Raw genomic sequence first — 24,692 nt, 5'->3', positions numbered from 1 at the left:
AAGTTACAGATGGAATGTATTTTTATGTACAAACTATATCTACGGTTCCATAGGAAGAAGTACCCCTTTACAGGGAGTAGTCAATAACTGGCCCCGGAACAATTTTTGCCTTGAAATTATTCACGTCTGCTTCACAGGGAGCAAGATATTACATAATACTACGAGTATATACTTTATTGTAAGTACCTTAATAGAAAACCACAATTTCAAGTCACACAGAGTTTGTGTGCACTCGATGTGGGTTTTTGGCGTCTTGTCAGCACACTAGAAATATTTGGATATAAAGTGGAAAAATTGAGGCGGTGACGGGTGAAGTTCCGTGGTAGCTGAGTGGGTGGAGCATTGACGCGCTCAGTCAAAAGTCTTAGGATCGATACCCGGCCCCGGAACAATTTCTCCCTTGAAATTATTCTCTTGTTATTGGCATACGTAGTCCAGAAAGGATCATATGTAGTTGTTACACTTTTCTCATAAAAGAACAGTGCTCGTTCTTCGGTCATATTTGACTTTAATCCAGTAACAAGAAGCATAGCGTCAACTGGTGTTGTTTTACCTCATCCAATAATCAGTCTTAGAGCTTGAAGTTTCTCAATTTTTTTTTAGATTATATTCTGATATTGATATCAATGCTTCACAACAATATAGGATTACAGGCGAGACATATGTATACTTCCTTGTCATGATCATGGTGGAACGAGCCAATCGTTTCATGATAGTCATATGTTTCGAGGCTACTTGATCAGCTACTTTGTTAATCTGTGAATTTCATATTACTTTATTGTCAAATTAACATCCAGATAGGGAAATTACTCAGTCTATGCAATGGCATGCTTCATATGTTTCATTTATTTTGACCTGCTGTTCATATTTTATAATGCGTTTTCCTTTCTTTCTATATGTCATATAATTATTATGTCTGATTTCTACTTACTTGTTGTTAACATTATATTATTATTAATTTTGTTATTATTATTATTATTATTATTATTATTATTATTATTATTAATATAATTCAAATATCTTGGAGCAACAGTAACAAATATAAATGACACTCGGGAGGAAATTAAATTCAGAATTAATATGGAAAATGCCTGTTATTAGGCCTATTCGGTTGAGAAGCTTTTGTCGTCTAGTCTGCTATCAAAAAATCTGAAAACTAGAATTTATAAAACAGTAATATTACCGGTTGTTCTGTATGGCTTGGACTCTCACTTTGAGAGAGTTACAGAGATTAAGGGTGTTTGAGAATAAGGTTCTTAGGAAAATATTTGGGGCTAAGAGGGATGAGGTTACAGGAGAATGAAGAAAGTTATACAACGCAGAGCTGCACGCTTTGTACTGTATTCTTCACCTGACATAATTAGGAACATTAAATCCAGACGTTTGAGATGGGCAGGGCATGTAGCACTTACGGGCGAATCCAGAAATGCATATAGAATGTTATTTGGGAGGCCGGGGGGAAAAAGACCTTTGGGGAGGCCGAGACGTAGATGGGAAGATAATATTAAAATGGATTTGAGGGAGGTGAGATATGATGATAGAGACTGGATTAATCTTGCTCAGGATAGGGACCAATGGCGGGCTTATGTGAGGGCGGAATGAACCTCCGGATTCCTTAAAATCCAGTAAGTAAGTAACAGTATTACCATCACTGTGTTGTAAAAGAAAAGCATTTATGCCCTTCTTTGAACGCATCTTCAAAAGAAGCATAGAATGGATTTTTGGTGTTGGTTTAATGTTGAGAAATTTATTATTATTATTATTATTACTATTATTATTATTATTATTATTATTACCACTATTATTATTATTATTATTAATGAATCTATGAAACCATGAAACCTCTTCTTTTTAATAATGATAATTATACTTACTAGCTTTTAAGGAACCCGGAGGTTCATTGCCGCCCTCACATAAGCCCGCCATTGGTCCCTATCCTGAGCAAGATTAATCCATTCTATATCATCATATCCCACCTCCCTCAAATCCATTTTAATATTATTTTCCGATCTACGTCTCGGCCTACCTAGAGGTCTTTTTCCCTCCGGCCTCCCAACTAACACTCTATATGCATTTCTAGATTCGCCCATACGTGCTACATACACTGCTCATCTCAAACGTCTGGATTTGATGTTCCTAATTATGTCAGGTGAAGAATACAATGCGTGCAGTCCTGTGATGTGTAACTTTCTCCACTCTCCTGTAACTTCATCCCTCTTAGCCCCAAATAGTTTCCTAAACACCTTATTCTCAAACACCCTTAACCTATATTCCTCTCTGAAAGTGAGAGTCCGAGTTTCACAATCATGAAGATCAACCGGTAATATAACTGTTTTATAAATAAACAAAAAAATAATAACAAACAATTGACTGTAGAAGATTTTGCATTTTAATATTATGCATGAATTTTGATCTATTTATTTTTATTTTTTATATTTTTAATTAGTTTAACTTCCATTTGCATAATTTTAGTGTAGAGTATGTTCTTCTCCAGGTTATGAAGATTATATGTGCAAACTTTGGCAACTATCGGTCAAAGCGTGTAGATTTGTATAGAGAACATACATACATACATACATACATACATAGATACATACCCACATTCAATTTTATATATATAGTCGACCTTGTTGGCGAGTTGGTATAGCGCTGGCCTTCTGTGCCCAAGGTTGCCGGTTCGATCCCGGGCCAGGTCGATGGCATTTAAGTGTGCTTAAATGCGACAGGCTCATGTCAGTAGATTTTTCAATTCTATATATTAAGATAATATGTTACAGAAAATCTGAGAATACTTGTTTTAGAACTGTAATATTGCTACTGAGTTCTCTGTTTATTATTTGTGATCCCTAAACAACAATGTAAAATGTTCAACAGAGTTTTTCTCAAAACACCATTTTTGTAGACGTGCCCTTGTTCCACCTATCCCCTCAATTCATTTATTCATAAAGACGTTAATATTAATGAACAGTGAAAAATCCATAAAAGGTACTCAAACTTTAGTCAAAGCAAATAAGCTCAATAAATCTAACATACTTCATTGATATGAATTAGTACCTGATTACGTTTCAAAAATATGTTCATAATATTTCGTAGTTTAAGTGAATATTTTGTACTTTACGGTTAATAGTGGTGATGCCTCTATCAAACAAATTTTGTCTAGTAAACTATCTTTTTTTTTCTTTGTACAGAAGAGGGACCCGAGGGCTTACACTGCAGCCTGAGGCTTATTGTGCTTACCACTCCTATTCTTGTGAATGATTGGGTAGCCGAACAGCCACGCTCTTGTCCAATTACAGCATGCCGCACCGTGAGCTTAACTCGGGCTGTTGCATGGATGATGATATGTGAGTTAATGATGACGAAATGAGTCCGAGGTCCAACGCCGAAAGTTACCCAGCAATTCTGCTTCAATTGGTTAAGGGAAAACCCCGGAAAAAACCTAAACCAGGTAACTTGACCCAAGCAGGATTTGAACCCGGGCCATCTCGTTTCATAGCCAGACGTGCTGACCATTATTCCACAGAGTTGGAATAGTAAACTGTCTTAAAAAATTAGCTTCTTTGTGAGGTCATAAAACAACTAGGCTAATATGGAATTTTTCTTAGTTGCATAATGCATTGAGCATTGCTTGTTTTTAATCTCTTATGTGGTCATTTTCAGTATCCTCTGGAAACCACCGGGCCTGCTGACGAAAAACTCCAAGAGGCATCAGCAGGTTGCCTCAGTCGCATTACAAAACTAGCTTTGGCAGCTGAAAAATTTAAACAAAAACCAAGCTGATTCTTCTTACTGTTTAAGAGAGAGATTCCCGTGTACCGTATGGAATTAACGCTAATTCATTTCAACATAATTCCACAATAATATGTAGAAACCAAGTTGTTAGATTCACTAGCAAAGCTCTAATATTATTATCTCTTATATTTTGTTGCACATATTTTTATTGTTTCATATAAATCTTCACAAATCGGATCTGTATAAATATACTGTTACTTATTGTTCAGAATGCAATATATAGAACGTTCAACTTTAAATACATTTTCGTGTAGCTGATTTTTTGAATTTTTAATGTTCTTGTGAATTTTAACCTAGGCGTGGCGGCCAGACACGCTCGTTGTGAGCACAGCTTGTTGAGTGGTGGGTCTGGAGGCCAGAGATGCTTGTTGTGGGTACAGCTTGTTGAGTGGTGGACCTGGAGGCCAGACATGCTTGTTGTTGGGCTCAGCTTTTTGAGTGGTTGGTCTGGAGGCAAGACATGGTTGTTGTGGGCACACGTTGTTGAGTGGTGGGTCTGGAGGCAAGTCATGGTTGTTAACGGGACAGCTTGTTGAGTGGTGGGTCTGGAGGCAAGACATGGTTGTTGTGGGCAGAAGCTTGTTGAGTGGTGTTTCTGGAGGGCAGAGATGCTTGTTGTGGGCACAGCTTGTTGAGTGGTGGGTCTGGAGGCCAGACATGCTTGTTGTTGGGCACAGCTTGTTGAGTGGTTGGTCTGGAGGCAAGACATGGTTGTTGTGCGCACAGCTTGTTGAGTGGTTGGTCTGGAGGCCAGACATGCATGTTGTTGGGCACAGCTTGTTGAGTGGTGGGCCTGGAGTCCAGACACGCTTCTTGTTGGGCACAGCTTATTGAGTTGTTGGTCTGGAGGCCAGACATGTCTGTTGTGGGCACAGCTTGTTGAGTCGTTGGTCTGGAGGGCAGACATGCGTGTTGTTGGGCACACCTTGTTGACTGGTGGGTCTGGAAGCAAGACATGTTGTTGTGGGCACAGCTTAATGAGTGGTGTGTCTGGTGGCCAGACATTCTTGTTGTTGGGCGCAGCTTGTTGAGTGGTTGGTCTGGAGGCAAGACATCGTTGTTGTGGGCATAGCTTGTTGAGTGTTGGGTCTGGAGGCAAGACATGGTTGTTGTGGGCACAGCTTGTTGAGTGGTGGGTCTGGAGGCAAGACATGGTTGTTGTGGGTACAGCTTGTTGAGTGGTGGGTCTGGAGGCCACACATGCTTGTTGTTGGGCGCAGCTTGTTGAGTGGTTGGTCTGGAGGCAAGACATGGATGTTGTGGGCACAGCTTGTTGAGTGGTGGGTCTGGAGGCAAGACATGTTTGTTGTTGGGCGGAGCTTGTTGAGTGGTGGGTCTGGAGGCCAGAGATGTTTGTTGAGGGCACAGCTTGTTGAGTGGTGGGTCTGTAGGCCAGACATGCTTGTTGTTGGGCACAGCTTCTTGAGTGGTTGGTCTTGAGGCAAGAAATGATTGTTGTGGGCACAGCATGTTGAGTGGTTGGTCTGGAGACCAGGCATGTTCGTTGTGTGGCGGATGAAGTGCAGAGCGGGGCTTGAGGCAAAGCGTGGTTAGTTCTGCAATTGAAAAATTTTAGTCAAACCACTACTACACATTTTACATTTTAAGCGGACAGTCTGAAATTGAATATGATTTGTTAATTAAATTAAACATTCCATCTCGGTGCCACTTTAACTATTACTCAAACATAATAATCTCCAATTAACGTTTTGAGAAATGGACTCAATTCATTTGTCTTTCAATTGCACTTGGTAAGGAATTCAACTCCTTCTTTATTGCCTACTATTATAGAAAGGTATGGTACAAGCCAACGTATGCACTAATGTACTTTTACAAAATCAATAAGCCAAATATACACACGTCACAAGCGACTAACGTGCAAGAATAACATCAAGAGGGGAAACACAAAAAATATTCAGAATTCAGAATTAAAAAAAAAAATAATTTAAAAATTTAAGAAAACGTAATCTCTGTACGATCTTATAGGGCGAACTTCATAAGCATGTATTAAAAAATGACGTGATATGTAAACATTTCAACTCAGATAATTGAAGGCCATTGTGTTTGTTTTCAGCGTCATAAGGAACTTGTATTTAAGAGCAGACTCGTTTTAAAGGGGATAAGTGAGGAATGATCATGGAAAATGTTATAAGTGACACGTGGCATGAGTGAAAATTTAAAGATTTTTCGTGGGAACTAGTATATATGTCATCCCAAGTAGCATAGTATTTGGTATAAGTTCCTGAAAGGGCTATTGTGGTTTCTAGATAACCCAAAAAATGATGCGATATGTAACTTCAAAGTGTCTGTTCACAGTGATTGATATAGGTGCCTCTTATGTGTATATCCACGCAGTCGAATGTCGTTAAATAATTATAAGATGTGTTTTCAGTGTAAAAGCTTAATTCTTATTTATTAATTCTCTTTGCTTTAATTAAAATTCCTTGTTTTGTTTTCCCATACATTTTAAAAATTTTGTTTCTGTAATGAGCTATCCGGAATCTTCAGGAACCGGGAAATCGCGAAAACGTGCACCACCGCATGAAGTGGTAGGCCTGTAGGTACCGTACACCAGTCATATCAATTGATGCCCATTGGAGCAAGCGCGCGCTTTGGAGCTCAGGAGAGCCTGAGCGCTTTACAGCGGAAAGGAAAGAGACAGACGAAAGAAGTAGTGAATTATTCCGCTTGGTCGAGCTATATGCAGGGATGGCCAGCACTGATTGAATAGATAGAGGGAAGAGAGCTTATTAAAACTGTATCCATGGTAATTTTTAGATCTGTCTGAGAAGTTTAAGTGCATTATAAGAATGAATGTTTTAATTTTAATGCTCATTTTTCACAAGTTTGATTTTTTTTTATTCAAAAGAAATATTTTCTCAACATTTTTAATAGAAAAGTGAAATTTTCAGATATAGGCCTATTTAGTTAGTAACCTTACAGAATGTTTTCGTAAATCTAATAAACCGTAAATACGTATTACTGAAGATAGTGCATTGAAATTTTTGAAAATATTCGCATGTATGTTGTTTGTAAGGAAGTGAATTAACAAAGCAACTACTGTTACATCATAAGCAAAAGATACGTGCCTATATGTTGTAAAAATGTCAGCTCTATAGCTTCTGCATATTTCGAGGAAATAATTTAATATTCTCATGATAGGAAGTTGCTCACCAATATCACCTTAAAAGCATATTGCGATAAGAGTTTTGTTATGGAATATTAGTTACACTTAAAACATATACAGCACCTAGGTAACTTTGTTTTGTAGGTCTACTGTAATATTATTTTGATTAGTGTATTGATTAGTTTTATAAGGCTAAAAGTACCATCAATATCAATTCCAACTTATCATGTCATTCTCAGTCTCTTTTTTGGGGATATCACTTTCTTAATGAATGATGTGTTTCATCCATTTAGTAAAGTATAATTATACTATTATGGAATTTATGTGAATATTCCTTCTTAACTCTTTATTGTGTTATTAACATTTAAAACACAATTGCAATATTAAGAAATTGATATTAGTACTTTTGTTTTACAGGCAATATAGATAATATCAAACAGAAAGAAGCCATATAAAAATAACGACATAAAATTTGATGTTCCGTTTGAAGTTTGTGCACCACTGTTTTCTTAATCGAACAGGCTGCTTATTCATATACACAACACTTCCTCTTTCCATACTTAGCGCTTGATGCCCGCGCACGACGTCAAGGTCAGAAAAATGCGCTTGCTTTGACATCACTGCCGTACACTATAACCTCAGTCTTACTTTTGATATTGTTCAGATTTCCGCATAATGAATGAAATAGGAGTTACTTTTTCCAAAAATAAGTTAATCTAATGATTTGTGTGTATTGAATTCAATTAACAATAAATTAAATAACATGCTAATTTAAAACAATTACAAATCAGTTTGTTTTTATTTTTCAGCTAGTATGCAAATGTCTGTATAAATGTCGGGAAACACATATGGCGTACAACATCTTGTCTTCATGCAAACGAATAAGTTATCTACAGAGCATCAGAGGACGTACTGTACCTGGTTAACATAGTCAACATGTGTAGGAGCCATGGTACCTATTAAGGTCCATCACCACAGTCTAGTACAGGGTGGGCACATTACGTGATTTTGAGAAATGAGCGCTATGTGCTTTAAAGAGCGCGTCTTGCGAGCGCTGTGACGTATGCATGCTGTACGTCATTCAGTGTCGGTGCAGTGGTGACTCTGCAGTATGATAGCGAACTTTGAAGACGGAGCTTCTGCTCATACACTAAAGCGTCCCGCTATTCCCAATGATTTTAATGTATCATGGGAGGAGGAGTTCTTTTTGGTAGAGAGCAGTGGATTAGCAAAGTGTTTAATTTGTGATAAAACACTGCAACTGATTAAGAAGTTCAATATCCAATGACATTATTCTTTACAACATGCTACTGAATATGACAAATATGTTGGTAATGAACGCCATAAATTAATACAACTTAATTTTTCTCAGGTACTTTATATTAGAGTATCTATTTGATATTTACATTGCATTATAAGTCATTATACATTTAGTAATAATTATATAATTTTAAATTATAAAGTATTATGATATATCATAGTATAGTAGGCTATATTACAGTTCATGATATATCATATATCATATTATATATCATGAACTGTAATATACTATACAGTACTATGATATATCACATTTGTATAATTTAAAATTATATATTACTAAATGTACTATAATAACTTATAAAGCATTATAAATATCGAATAGATACTCTAATATAATGTACCTGAGAAACATTTTAAGTTGTATTAATTTATTTTCATATTATCAGATCATATCATATATATCATATCATATCATATCATATCATATCATATCATATCATATCATATCATATCATATCATATCATATCATATCATATCATATCATATCATATATCATATCATATATCATATCATATCATATCATATCATATCATATCATATTATATTATACGTGGTACAGTCATTAAGTTCAAAGACTTGACGCCTGGAGGGTAGGCTCCCACAAGAATCTGGATGTATCACAAGATGCCGCATAACACGGCGTACATTTAAACAGAACCACATGCTCCCTCAAAATAGTCTCCGTTGGCCCTTATGCACGTTTTCCAACGTTGGTATAGCTGCTGGAAGCACCGTTGAAAGATGTTGGCAGGAAGGTCCCGTATGGCTCCTCTTGTGGCAGTCATGACCTCTTCGGAAGAATGAAATCTACGCCCACGTAGGGTTGCTTTCATGCGAGGAAAGAGAAAAAAATGGCATGGTGCGAGATCAGGTGATTACGGAGAGTGTGGAAGAACTGTCACCTGTTGTCTTGCAAGTTCCTCTTGTACAAGGACAGAGCGATGTGCAGGGGCGTTGTCATGTAGCAATAGCCAATTCTTTGTACGCCATATCTCAGGTCGCTTACGGCGAATTGAATCTCGTAAACGGCCAAGGATCACTTTGTAGCGGGTTTTGTTCACAGTTGCACCTTCTGGGATGAATTGCATGTGAACAATTCCATTTGAATCAAAAAACAGTTCAAGCATCACCTTGCCTTTTGACCTGTCTTGTCGCGGTTTTTTCTGTCGTGGTGATAACGGCGTTTTCCAGGTGGCGGATTGTCGTTTCAGTTGCGGATCGTAAAGGAAACACCAAGTTTCGTCTCCAGTTATTATCCGGTTCAGAAAGGTCGGATCATCGTCAGCACTACTGATGAGGTCACCACAAATCGTCATGCGATCATCACGTACGTCTTGCGACAAGATTCGTGGCACACTGTGCTGGGTAACACGAGACATGTTCAGGTCATCAGACAGAATTTTGTAACAAGTACCACGGCTGACCCCTACTGTTGCTGCGATATGTCTACCGATTGGGAGCGGTTAACCCGCACCAACGTTGCAACTTCTTGGATCTTGCGTTCAGTTCGAATCGTTTGTGGCCTATCAGTACGCACATCATCTTCCAAACTGTCTCTTCCTTGCAAAAAACGTCGGTGCCACCTAAACACAACACTGCGACTCACTGCGTCCTCACCGTAAACTTGCTGCATCATTTGAAACGTTTCGGCAGCAGTTTTGCCTAATTTCTGGCAGAACCTGATGTTTTCCCGTTGCTCAAACTGTGACATCTCGGGTTCCGGCGTGCGCATTCAAATCACCGTCACAACAAAGACCGTAGTTCTGCTTACAGTGCATGCACTCAACTGTCTCTTGTTGGGTCGAGAGACTAACTCTCAAGGTATCATACCATGGCGCCATCTATGCGCTATAGTGCACCACAACGCCACTATGCGCTCAGTATTAGAACTTAATGACTGTAATACGTATATTATGTAGTAACAGGATGACAATAATGCACTTAGTGAATCGGCAATGAGAATTAGCTACAAAATTTGCCACGAAATTGCAAAGGAATTGAAAACATTCAACGAAGGTGAATTCATCAAGCGATGTTTAATAATATTGGCAGATGAACTCTGTCCACAGCAAGTAGGGGAAGTGGAAGCCATACGCCTGTCTCGTAGAACCGTGGTGAGGAGATTGCAGTATGTGCGTATGGGTTATGTAAATAAGCCTAATGATTTGTGTGTGTGCATAGAGCGAAGTTTATTTCATTAAATTAATAAGAGTGTTATAAAGTCTGCACTGTACAATGGATTGATGTAATATCCTTATAAACTATTATGTACTGACAGACTGAATTACTAGAACAACCGTGGTTCTTGTTATATTAATGCAGGGAAGGTAGCTGTAATTTGAGTCCGCCACTGCCGACTAAATGGAGCCGCTCTCATGCCCGGCTCTGCTAGTATATAGGCTACAGTCACGAAGCTTGAGTTGATGAGGATACTAGGAACAATAGACTGTGCTGGTACTGTTTCACATTGTATGTGATGAGGCGATAGTAGCGATCCTATTGGTTAACAGAAATTGTACTTTCATTCCGCTGTTGAAATTGGGATTGTGAGCTTTGCTTCAGAGCTTCAGAACGAGTTGAAAGTTACCTAAGAAGACAATGAGCCAAGAACGTCTGAACGTATTAGTTGTGTGTAGCATTCATTATGACGCCTTTGCAGAGATTCCGCAAATCAACTGGAAGTTAATCGACAGAAGAATAGAAGAGTTTCTTTATAAGTAAGATAACTTCCAAAATATTTTGTTATTGACATGAATTAGAATCAGGCCTGATTAACTGCACTGCTACAGTCAATAAAAATATGACAGGTTTGGTATGCTGGTACAGTATATAGCACAGCAGCTACAATAAAATAATAATAATAATAATAATAATAATAATAATAATAATAATAATAAATAATAAGAAAATTACCAAATTTACACAAATTCTAGGAATAATCAACAATACCTTAAAAGCTAAATTAGTACAAAAATCTACAAGAATAAAAATATATAATACACTAGCATTAACCTCCCTTTTATACGGAAGCGAGATTTGGACATTAAAGGAAAAAGACATGAACAGAGTCAAAGCAACGGAAAAGAAATTTTTCAGGAGGATATACTCTTTTAGACCGAAAAAGGAACGAAGAAATGTTTAGAACAATTAGAAGTAGAGTCAGTAGAAGAAAAAATCAACAGATATAAATTAAATTTGCTGGATCATGTAAGAAGAATGGAAAATTCAAGAATCCCAAAAATTATGATGCAGTATAAACCTATAGGACATCGTCGACCAGGAAGACCTGGCCGAAACAGGTCTACACAGGTCTAATTCGTGAAGGATGATGATGATGATAATAATAATAACAATAATAATAATAATAATAATAATAATAATAATAATAATAAAGTACAGTACATTTATAACTTAAATTGCCTCATAGAAATATTGTGTCAATGTACGTAACACTAGACAATGGTTGTTTTAAGAAAAATTCTCTGTTGTGGCCGAAGTATGCCTTTAATCTTCTTCTTCTTTATTTTGTTGCCTTAAGTATCTCAAATAAGAGCCGGTCTTTTACGAATGGAATATTTGTTAAGGAGTGTATAATTTCAACTTCATTATTATTATTATTATTATTATTATTATTATTATTATTATTATTATTATTATTATTATTATTATTATATCCACATAAGCGTTACCTACTTTTGTACCACTGGTGGTGGGCTGGAGGTAGTAAACATGGTAATCAGTTCCAGGTATCGTTCCCTGCAAACAAGAAAGCACTCACTGTAGTCTACATACAACAAAAATGTAGTTCCTTCAACAGATATCATTACAGCTTTGCTCATATTCATTACTACAGCAACATACAAACGTGAGGTAGGAAACGGTCTGGAATCTGAGCATGAGCCTATCGCTGCAGACTATTTCACTGCTCTTCGTACACGTGACCTTTTTTTTTTCCACAGTAAGTATTTGCTATTGCTCCATTAATTTCTTATTTGAGCCTTATCTTGAATTAATATATGGAACCCCGCGGAATATGGTTGGTATATTGTTTCCTTATGTACTTATAGACCTACCCTTATTTCGGTGAGGGGAATTCATATACTTATAAGGGAACATCACACAATGTTAAGAAAACTCTCAAACAATTTATACACCATTCGAAACAGCATCTTGAAATATGTTGAAATTTATGATATTTTACTTTCTATTCGTCCTGATCTTGCGAGTCACATATGAAGGAGCTAGAGCAGGCATGTCAAACCCTGCACATTGTGCAGTCGTGCACATTGTGCACTTGTCTCTGTGCAATGTGCAGTTCCTATTCCCCTACCTGGAGGGAGTGAATCGGCTTGGAGGGGAACGCGACAGGGCTGTACATTACCTGCAGTAGCAGAACAGCTCTGGTTTCAGTAACACAGATCAGTACGGGTGCTCATTGAGCTGTGATTGTGAATGCGTTATGAAAATAAAGTGAGGAGTCCACAGATATAACGAAGAAGAGAAATCACGAATCATTTAACATAACTGTTATGATGTTTTCCTCAACCAACAGTAATTATTTTAAAATGAAAGGCTTTCATCATATCATGTGGACCTAATAGTGATGTGAGAATTTAAATCAGATTAGTGAAGTTCTCAAAATAAGATATTCGCCAGCTCTCATTTCTTAATCAGAACTCTCACGGCAAAACAAACATGACAATGATGTTGTTTTGGATTCTGTACTAACACAGCCATCAACGGTTAGACGACTTACAACTTTTATTTGATAAGCTGATAAGTGATGAGAATATTGACTGAGGAATACATGTGAGGGTCTTGAGGTTGTAAGGGAAGGAAGAAAGCAAGTATTTGATAGACGGAAAAATTTTCTGGAAAAATAATACATAATGGGGAATTTTCCATCTCACGTTACTATATTATCTTAATATACTTACGGTAATAAATCTTTAAACTTGACACAAAGAAAATGTCCTCGCTTCACAGCTTATGAAATACTCTTTTAACTCAATTCAGTAACGCTCCCAACTTGCTGATACTTGCCCTCAACGTTTTCCAAATAAACTATATATAAATTTAAATTCAAGCTTAATTTATCCAATTTATTAAAAATAATGTGAATTTACATTAATATACAGCAAGGAAACGATTCCAGTGTAAAAGCCTCACAATGTCCTATTGCATGTAATTGGGAGTAAAATATTTATTTAACATTTATGCACCAATGGTCATAATGCTTGAGGAACAATGAAAGAGTATTACTTTGAAATAATCAATACCTACTACGTAAAATGAAATACTGTATTCGTTTTTTGTTGTTTCGAAATTACTGCAATATTTATATTTTCTTCAAATACTTTATACAAATCATGTAAATAAATTATTCTTCACAAACGACTGCTTTGTGAATTGTAACTGAATAAGTCAATTGTTTCTTGTGTTACAATTATTGTCAAATATAGACACTGACAATAATTGTGTTTTATTCCTTCTGCTAAGTATGTTTATAATGTCCAAATGTCAATTTAATTGAACACTAGAAGTGCAGATAGATTCTTGTACATTCCTCCCGCTAAGAACTGGTAAGAGCAACACGTGAATGACGCTATCTGGACAGACCTGCGTTCCGCGCACATACACTGCACTTTCAGGGTCTGATTTTTGACATGATTGAGCTAGAGGGATTTAAAGAGGCGGTGGTGGGGTCTCCTCCATCCAATGGCATTACGTCTGATCTGGTGGGCGCGAGGATTGAATATGTGTGTTGTGTTGTCTGAAGCGGTGTTTGGGCCGAGTGGCGACGGCAAGCAGTGCGTATGAAATTCTCAAAATAAAATTAAATTCAAATACGTCTCCTTCCCGTTCTCTTCCCACACAAAGAAACATGTGCAGATAGTCCTTGCATACCGAAATACTTACACATATTCCACCACTAGCAAACCTCCTCTTCCTCCTGTTTATCTCTTGCTCCTTTATCATCATAGCGACACTGACGATCTTAGCAGTATTAATAACTGCTCTACTCATCTCCAGTTTGGAGAAGATTCTGGAGAACATTTCTGTGGAAAATGAATTTTAAAAATGAGACACAAACGAAGATTTACCGCACACATTTTTCGAATATTTGACTTATCTCAAGGAATTTGTAAGCACAATATATCTTGGTTAGGAACTTTATTCAATAATCACTTGGTTTAGAAAAACATATAGGATTAATGTATTACTCCTTATTTGAGCCCTGCTACTTCGAATTAAAATCTTTATCTGTTATTCTCGATGAGAACATCTTTAAAGATAAGTCTATACTTTGCATACAACAATTTTATAATCAAATGCCTATGGGTTAATTTTCCTGGGCTGTTCATCTGTACCTATAAACTGTAAAAGAAAGCCCTAAGAATGACATGTGTACATAAATCAGCGGTGACCAAAACTCGAACCGCAGTGATTACATGTAAAGGTACTTGGCATGAAAACCACAACCAGTGGTGGTTCCTGTACTAACAACATGATCAATCCCGCGGATAAAAATCTCAAGCTTTGCTGTATCAATAATGCCACTGCTGTCATCAAGAGCCAGTGAATAATATACGATTTTTCTTGCTTCTTTCTTAACCTTCGTCTTGAATATAAACGGAAAGTTTTTAAATTCTTCTCTCGATACTTGGTCCAGAAATTCGTAGTTTTTCAAAATTAAAAACTTCTTATGGACAAGTTATTTAAGCTACTTTAATCATTACTCTTTTGAGGAATTTTGTTCTGTTAAGGGGAGACAGAGGTGAAATTGTGAACAAAACTGAAGAAAATTCGTTTTTTTTTCCATTTTTATTGTCTTTATACACTATATTTTCATATTCCAATGTTAGTTTTTGATTTTGTTCCCTTTAACGTTTGAGATTAAAACCAAGATAACTGTATTACCATGTTATTCCCATAATAAACTAATACTTATCATTATTTATATACCTTCTCTGAACAAGTGATTGTCGCAGATCAACACATGGTAACAGGAATGAATAGTAATGAGTTCAGGAACCCACATACTGATGTACGAGGAAGTGTAAAGATGATGAAACGACAAGGTGAAGAAAACAGTAACATGATCATCATGCAGCGTAAGCGGATTCCTAGTCTACATACGATGGCGGTAAGGTTAGCGCACTCCAGAAGGAATGCTGACAATAACGGAACAAGAAACACCCGCGCTAGAAAAAAGGCGGATTGTGATAAAAGGAGAAACCAAGATTTAGGAAACGATAGGGAAGGAAGTAGTGAAAAGAATAAGGGTGCGAGTGTAAGTGGAAATCTAGTATGTGAAAGTGAAAGAGTGGGGGGAAAAATAGAAGAGGAATAGAAGAAGAAATGAATAGAAAAACAGACAAAAACAGAAATAAGGCAGAGACGAACAGTAAAGAAAGGTCAAAACCTGTGACAGTTGAGGATATAGCAGAGATATTTGATACGTTAAAAAAATGTGGATGTGATAAAAAATGCAAATAAAGTGAAACTGGAAAAGATCGAGAAGTATAGGGGAGAGAGAAAGTGTATAGGCAGATGTGTTGAATAAAATACAAGTAGGCTATTTATAGGAAGTGAGAATAGTGACAATGGATTAGGTGTAAGCAGAATAGTGAGAAAGTGAAAGTGAGCGCAAATAGGAATGAGAGAAAATAGTGAGAAAGAGTTAAGAGAAGTGAACAAGTGACAGCATAAAATTAGTACTAACATTTGAACGTTGGAACAGCAAGTGAATAAAAGGTCAAAGAACAAATAGGACAAATAATTCAATATGATAATTTATAGAGAAAAATTGAAATTGAGATTTTAGTGAATAGTAGTTAGAGGATAAAGGGGGTGTGAAAATAGTATGGAATATTAGATATATTAGGATTAATGAACAAATAGAGAATAGCAAATGAAATGTAGGAGAAATACTGAAGGGGAGTTTGACCAAGTAACAAAAAAGGTACATAGTGTAATTGAGAGTATTTGTGTAGACGTGTACTGCAAATAATGTGTTATTATAATAATATGTTAATGGTGGCACCGGATACAGAAATGTGAGGTACACCATTACATGTAAAGAAGTGCTGTGACGAAAAATGTCATATATCATATATCATATACCTTCTCTGAACATATAAACAAAAATAAATATTGAAAATTTCTTACAATATGGTGCATGAAGCATTTTATATCAAACGATATAAAGTTTTATAAAATTATTAATATTTACAGAACTATTGTACTTAGAAAGTTGAAACTTGCTATGTCCATTACTAATAACATACTTAGTATCCATGATAAATTTCAAACAAACCGGATAAATTTTGTGGATTTAAAATATTCACCTCTGCCTCCCCTTAAAAGGTTTTAGAGAAATTTCAAACCTCATTAGGTAGCTGACTTCCTTACATTTATATCAGCTTTATTTATTATGCTTTCGACTTGTTCGACATCTTAAATTCACCAAAGGAAATAATGTTCTCGTATATATCTGAGTTTTTCCACTTCACAAAGCAAATCCTTGCACAATTCTTCGATAGAGCAGAAATAACTATCGATTTATCAAGCGATGTAACCATATTATGAAAACATGCTCATGATCACTACAAAAATATCACAACAATAATAGGCCTAGTTATAGATTAGTAAAGATAAAGTATATGATTATGTCTCGTGACCAGAATATTGTACGAAATGGAAACATAAAAATTGGAGATTTATCCTTCGAAGAGGTGGAAAAATTCAAATATCTTGGAGCAACTGTAACAAATATAAATGACACTCGGGAGGAAATTAAACGCAGAATAAATATGTGAAATGCCTGTTATTATTCGGTTGAGAAGCTTTTGTCATCTAGTCTGCTGTCAAAAAATCTGAAAGTTAGAATTTATAAAACAGTTATATTACCGGTTGTTCTGTATGGCTGTGGAACTTGGACTCTCACTTTGAGAGAGGAACAGAGATTAAGAGTGTTTGAGAATAAGGCTCTTAGGAAAATATTTGGGGATAAGAGAGATGAAGTTACAGGAGAATGGAGAAAGTTACACAACACAGAACTGCACGCATTGTATTCTTCAACTGACATAATTAGGAACATTAAATCCAGACGCTTGAGATGGGCAGGGCATGTAGCACGTATGGGCGAATCCAGAAATGCATATAGAGTGTTAGTTAGGAGGGAAAAAGTCCTTTGGGGAGGCCGGGACGTAAATGGGAGGATAATATTAAAATGGATTTGAGGGTGGTGGGATATGATGATGGAGACTGGATTAATCTTGCACAGGATAGGGACCGATGGCTGGCTTACGTGAGGGCGGCAATGAACCTTCGGGTTCCATAAAAGCCATTTGTAAGTAAGTGAGTGTACAACATTGCGAGCACGTTAAATTAACTGTTAAATAGTTTAAATTTAATCCTTTAGACATTTACTTACTGTAATGTAGAACAATATTTTCAGATCTTACCGTTACATTTAGTTGTATGACATCCTTCCTCAAATATCTATAACGAAGTGTTACCCAGCAACCGCTGTCATACCAAGAATGCCACAGTCTTAACAACAGAATTAAGTGTTGGTTACCATAGAATTATTAAAAAATGTATGCAGGGGATGTGGTAACAATCAGGAATCGCGTTTGAAAAAATATATATTGGATAAGTCTATTCGGATTTATTAGAAAAAATTTATATTTACACTCACGGATACAAAAAGTGGCCAGCCGTGTTTTTTAATTGAGCGCCAAAGTATAGGCCTACATTTACCGGCATAAATGCAACTTGCATATAAAGAACCATAATAAATTAAAACTAATTCTGATGTAATATACAGGAGCGTGCGCAATGTAATCAAGATGTAGAATGTTGAGACGTTAAATTTATAATGTGTAAAGGTTTGTTTTTGATAAAATACAGTACCGAAATGATAGTAATTCACAACAACGGGCATTATACTCATACATTCAATATCTTCTTGATATCTGGATAGATAGCACATTAGCCTCCAAACAAAATTATCCCTGTTCGATCTCCGATCGTTACTGCTTTTTAATATTGTCAGTTATTACATCTTTATGATCACTTATGATCATACTAAATTGCTTTCTTAAGTTGAGTAGCATATTGATAATTAAATCAATGGCTTTCCCAAAACACGCTAGGAAATGTTTCATATATAACAATTTTCATCTCGTAGAGGAAATAATACAAGCAAAATAATTGTATTAAATTTTTTTCTTTAAAAATCTTTTAAATTAATGCCATTAGTTCGGTCCATATTGTATGTATAAAATACTTGGAAGTGTTTTTCTTTATAATCCATGGGTTGTTTTAGAATTGGTTATATTATGACTCTTTATCAAATGCTATGGTTATCTAGCGTCTGTTCCCAAGAAGGATTTTAACCGGGACCCGTTCGTACTACGGTCAGACGAGCTAACCGTTACGCCAAGGTGCACATTGTGCAATAACGCAAATCTAGTTGGTCAAAATTAATGATTTCTCTGCATTGCAACGAATTGTTATGATACATTGTACAGACCTTATAGGTAGCACATATTCTATTGTACAAACTCTGACTACGTTTGTGTAAGATGAAGTACCCTTTTATATGGGAGGTGTTTTTAGACAAAAATAGTAGCTTTTCTCCTATCTAACACATTTTTATGAAACATTGTACGGAAGTTACAGGTGGAATGTATTTTTATGTACAAACTATATTTACGGTTCCATAGGAAGAAGTACCCCTTTACAGGGAGTAGTCAATAACTGGCCCCGGAACAATTTTTGCCTTGAAATTATTCAAGTCTGCTTCATAGGGAGCTGGATTTGCATAATTCTACGAATATATACTTTATTAAGTACGTTAATAGAAAACCACAATTTCAAGCCACACAGAGTTTATGTGCACTCCACGTGGGTTCCTGGCGTCTTGTCAGCACACTAGGGGTACAGTATGTGGATATGAAGTGGAAAAATTGAGGCGGTGACGGGTAAAGTTCCGGTGTAGCTGAGTCGGTGGAGCGTTGACGCGCTCAGCCAAAGGTCCCGGTCCCGGAACAATTTTTCCCTTGAAATTATTCTCTTGTTATTGGCATAAGTAGTCCAGAAATGATCATATGTAGTTGTTATACTTTTCTTATAAAAGAACAGTGCTCGTTCTTCAGTCATATTTGACTTTAATCCAGTAATAAGAAGCATAGCGTCAACTGGTGTTGTTTTATCTCATCCAATAATCAGTCTTGATTTTGAAGTTTCTTAACTTCTTTTTGAGATTATATTCTGATATTGTTATCAATGCTTCACAACAATATACGACTACACGCGAGATATATAGTTCCTTGTCATGATCATGGTGGAGCGAGCCAATCGTTTCATGATAATCATATATTTCGAGGCTACTTATCAGCTATTTTGTTAATCTGTGAATTTCATGTTAGTTTATTGTCAAATTAACACCCTGATAGGGAAATTCCTCAGTCTATGCAATGGCATGCTTCATATGTTTAATTTATTTTGACCTGCTGTTCATATTTTATAATGCATTTTCCTTTCTTTCTATATGTTATATAATTATTATGTCTGAGTTCTACTTACTTGTTGTTTACATTATATTATTATTATTATTGTTATTATTATTATTATTATTGTTATTATTATTATTATTATTATTATTATTACTATTATTATATAATTCAAATAGCTTGGAGCAACAGTAACAAATATAAATGACACTTGGGAGGAAATTAAACTCAGAATAAATATGGGAAATGCCTGTTATTATTCGGTTGAGAAACTTTCGTCATCTAGTCTGCTGTCAAAAAATCTGAAACTTAGAATTTATAAAACAGTTATATTACCGGTTGTTCTGTATGGCTTGGACTCTCGCTTTGAGAGAGGAACAGAGATGAAGGGTGTTTGAGAATAAGATTCTTAGGAAAATATTTGGGCCTAACAGGGATGAGGTTGCAGGAGAATGGAGAAAGTTACACAACGCAGAGCTGCACGCATTGTAACCTTCACCTGACATAATTAGGAACATTAAATCCGGACGTTTGAGATGGGCAGGGCATGTAGCACGTATGGGCGAATCCAGAAATGCATATAGAATGTTATATGGGAGTCCGGAGGGAAAAAGATCTTTGGGGAGGCCGAGACGTAGATGGGAAGATAATATTAAAATGGATTTGAGGGAGGTGAGATATGATGATAGAGACTGGATTAATCTTGGTCAGGATAGGGACCAATGGCGGGCTTATGTGAGGGCGGCAATGAACCTCCGGGTTCCTTAAAAGCCAGTAAGTAAGTACCAGTATTACCATCACTGTGTTGTAAAAGAAAAGCATTTATGCCCTGCTGTGAACGCATCTTCAAAAGAGGGATAGAATGGATTTTTGGTGTTGGTTTAATGTTGAGAAATTTATTATTATTATTATTATTATTATTATTATTATTATTACTACTACTACTATTATTACTATTATTCTTATTATTATTATTATTATTATTATTATTATTATTATTATTATTATTATTATTATTAATGAATCTGTGAAACCATGAAACCTCTTCTTTTAACTTAAGAATTAATAATGATAATGATACTCACTTACTGGCTTTTAAGGAACCCGGAGGTTCATTGCCACCCTCACATAAGCCCGCCATTGGTTCCTATCCTGAGCAAGATTAATCCATTCTCTATCATCATATCCCACCTCCCTCAAATCCATTTTAATATTATTTTCCCATCTACGTCTCGGCCTCCCTAAAGGTCTTTTTTCTCTCCGGCCTCCCAACTAACACTCTATATGCATTTCTAGATTCGTCCATACGTGCTACATATCCTGCCCATCTCAAACGTCTGGATTTGACGTTCCTAATTATGTCAGGTGAAGAATACAATGCGTGCAGTCCTGTGTTGTGTAACTTTCTCCACTCTCCTGTAACTTCATCCCTCTTAGCCCCAAATATTTTCCTAAACACCTTATTCTCAAACACCCTTAACCTATGTTCCTCTCTCAAAGTGAGAGTCCGAGTTTCACAACCTTAAAGAACAACCGGTAATACAACTGTTTTATAAATTCTAACTTTCAGATTTTTGACAGCAGACTGGATGTTGAAAGCCTCTCAACCGAATAAAAACAGGCATTTCCCATATTTATTCTCTGTGTAATTTCCTCCCGAGTATCATTTATGTTTGTTACTGTTGCTCCAAGTTATTTGAACTTCTCCACCTCTTCAAAAGATAAATTTCCAATTTTTATATTTCCATTTCGTACAATATTCTGGTCACGAGACATAATCATATACTTTGTCTTTTCGGGATATACTTGCAAACCTATCTCTTTACTTGCTTCCAGTAAAATTCCCCTGTTTTCCCTAATCGTTTGTGGATTTTCTCCTAACATATTCACGTCATCCGCATAGACAAGCAGCTGATGTAACCCATAATTCTGTCCCATTCCGAGGCTTATTTGAAGGATTCGTAACGAGCTATTTTTTTACGGTGATGGGTTGTTAGCCCTTCGCCCAACCTCCAAGCTGGAGGACCACCCCTCATCGGCTGTCCGTGACTGCTTATTCAATATATTCACAGCTACCCTCCTTATCTGAAGGCCGTCTCCTCGATCCGCAACTTGATGACGCGCCATGCCGTGGTGATAGGGACCCACAATACATGGAGAAAATGATACTTTATTTGTAAGTATAAAAGTATATAGTTTTTTTTAGGACGAAGTGCTCTCAGTTATCGTTCTGAGTGTCTGTGATACTTCACTTAGCCATTAGCATTATACTAGTAGGTTACTGCAGAAGCCTCAGTATCTGTAACCACGTCAAAGTTGTGAGAGAAAATGTAGATAAAATATTATCACTTAATTTTGTAATTTGCAATACCTTTTTTACGTTTATATTGGATCAATAATTAAATTAGTGCAACATATACTGTAACTGAAATTATACAAATAAAATAAGCTCTTTTAACTCTTTTTCTATTCTTCGACTCTGTATTATGCTTTGTTTACCTTCCACATGCTCATTTTTCTGTATTCAGACTCACGAGAAAGAAAAGAAAGAAAATATTTTTATTACAAGTGAATTTGCACCTAATGTGCTATTATATTGCTACTAAGTTTTATTTTAATATGGCCATTACAAATGCTAGAGGCATTGAAATTGCAGTTGCTTAAAATTCATTGAGTATCCTAGCAATACGTGGAATAGAAACATCTCCTTTTCTTTTTGCAATTAATATTGCCAATTCTTTTACGTTTCATTTGAGTTTTTCAACCAATTGTTATTCGTGGATAATTTTGGTGGGTTAATATATCTCAATAATAGTATTGGTTATTCAATATTAAGTAAATTATGTGGTAGCATTCCTTGTAGAGTCAAAGAATTCTATAATTCACTTGTAAATAACAGTCTGCTCACTATCTACAAAACTGCATCGAGGAATTCATAATACGGTCCTGGACTGCGTAATAGTACATTATGCAACGAGCCTATAATGATAGTAATTAAGAAGCGAGTATGGATGTTTATGAAACGAGCGCAAACGAGTTTCATAATTTTCATACGAGCTTCTTAATTACCATTATAGGCGAGTTTCATACGACTTTTTATGCTCGACCATATTTCTAACTTGAAATTATTCATTTTATTTCTATCTAACTGACCTTGAGCAATACCTCGTAAATTGTGAGATGTGCGCAGTCGCGAAAGTATTGATTTTTTCCGAGGAACAGATGTCCACATTGACCTTGATAGCCTATAAGAACCAACAGAGTAAACTAAATATTAACTTTGATATAACATTGAAATTAAATTAGACATTGGAAAACGAGATGACAAATTGAATTTATTTGAATATTATTTACAATTAACGCTAAATTATTATAGTATAACCTTCTGCGACAGTATTGGATTTCCAGCCTCCGTGAATTTTCGCTAATTCTCTTTCGATTGCATATCCGAGAATAATCGATACTTGCGGTTTTATAATGGTACAAAGCTGACTTGTCATTGGCTGAGGTTTTATAACGGTACAAAGCTGACTTGTCATTGGCTGAACACCTGTGCTTTAATGAGTAGGTGTACTTTAATGACATGCATTAAGGGACTGCTACCAGGTGTATAATTACTACATTTCGGCATGGTCGAGCATAAAGGTACTTATTGCATGAATGATCTAGTTTTAGCCTTCATGATGTGTAACAACAATGTAATTTAATTTCGTGTTAAAATTTCCATGGCCTCTTGAAAGTCGATGTTGAATACAACAGACAGTAATAAAAAACAATTGACTGTAGAAGATTTGCATTTTAATATTATACATGAATTTTGATCTATTTACTATTATTTTCTATATTTTTAATTAGTTTAACTTCCATTTGTATAATATTAATGTAGACTATGTTCTTCTTCTGGTTATAAAGGTTAAAGGTGCAAACTTTGGCACGTATCGGTCAAAGCGTGTAGATATGTATAGAGAACATACACACATACATACATACATACATACATACATACATACATACATACATACATACATACATACATACGTACGTACGTACGTACGTACGTACGTACATACATACATACATACATACATACATACATACATACATACATACATACATACATACATACATACATGCATACCCACATTCAATTTATATATATAGTCGACCTGGTTGGCGAGTTGGTATAGCGCTGGCCTTCTATGCCCAAGGTTGCGGCTTCGATCCCGGGCCAGGTCGATGGCATTTAAGTGTGCTTAAATGCGACAGGCTCATGTCAGTAGATTTACTGGCATGTAAAAGAACTCCTGCGGGACAAAATTCCTGCACATCCGGCGACGCTGATATAACCTCTCCAGTTGCAAGCGTCGTTAAATAAAACATAACGGTTTTTTCAATTTTATATATTAAGATAATAGGTTACACAAAATCTGAGAATACTTGTTTTAGAACTGTAATATTGCTACTGAGTTCTCTGTTTATTATTTGTGATCCCTAATATTACAGCTACAAGAATGCAAAATGTTCAACAGAGTTTTTCTCAAAACCCCATCTTTGTAGACGTGCCCTTCTTCCACCTATCCCCTCAATTCATCTATTTATAAAGACGTTAATATTAATGAACAGTGAAAAATCCATAAAAGGTACTCAAACTTTAGTCAAAGCAAATAAGCTGAATAAATCTAACATACTTCATTGATATGAATTAGTACTTGATTAAATTTCAAAAATATGTTCATAATACCGCAGTTTAAATTAATATTTTGTACTTTACGGTACATAGTGGTGATACCAATATCAAACAAATTTTGTCTAGTAAACTATCTTTTTTTTTTCTTTGTACAGAGGAGGGACCCTAAGACTTACACTGCAGCCTGAGGCTTATTGTGCTCACCACTCCTATTCTTGTGAATGATTGCGTAGCCGA

Source organism: Periplaneta americana, chromosome 13, assembly GCF_040183065.1.
Source record: "Periplaneta americana isolate PAMFEO1 chromosome 13, P.americana_PAMFEO1_priV1, whole genome shotgun sequence".
Classification (NCBI taxonomy): domain Eukaryota; kingdom Metazoa; phylum Arthropoda; class Insecta; order Blattodea; family Blattidae; genus Periplaneta; species Periplaneta americana.
This window is presented reverse-complemented; position numbering follows the sequence as displayed.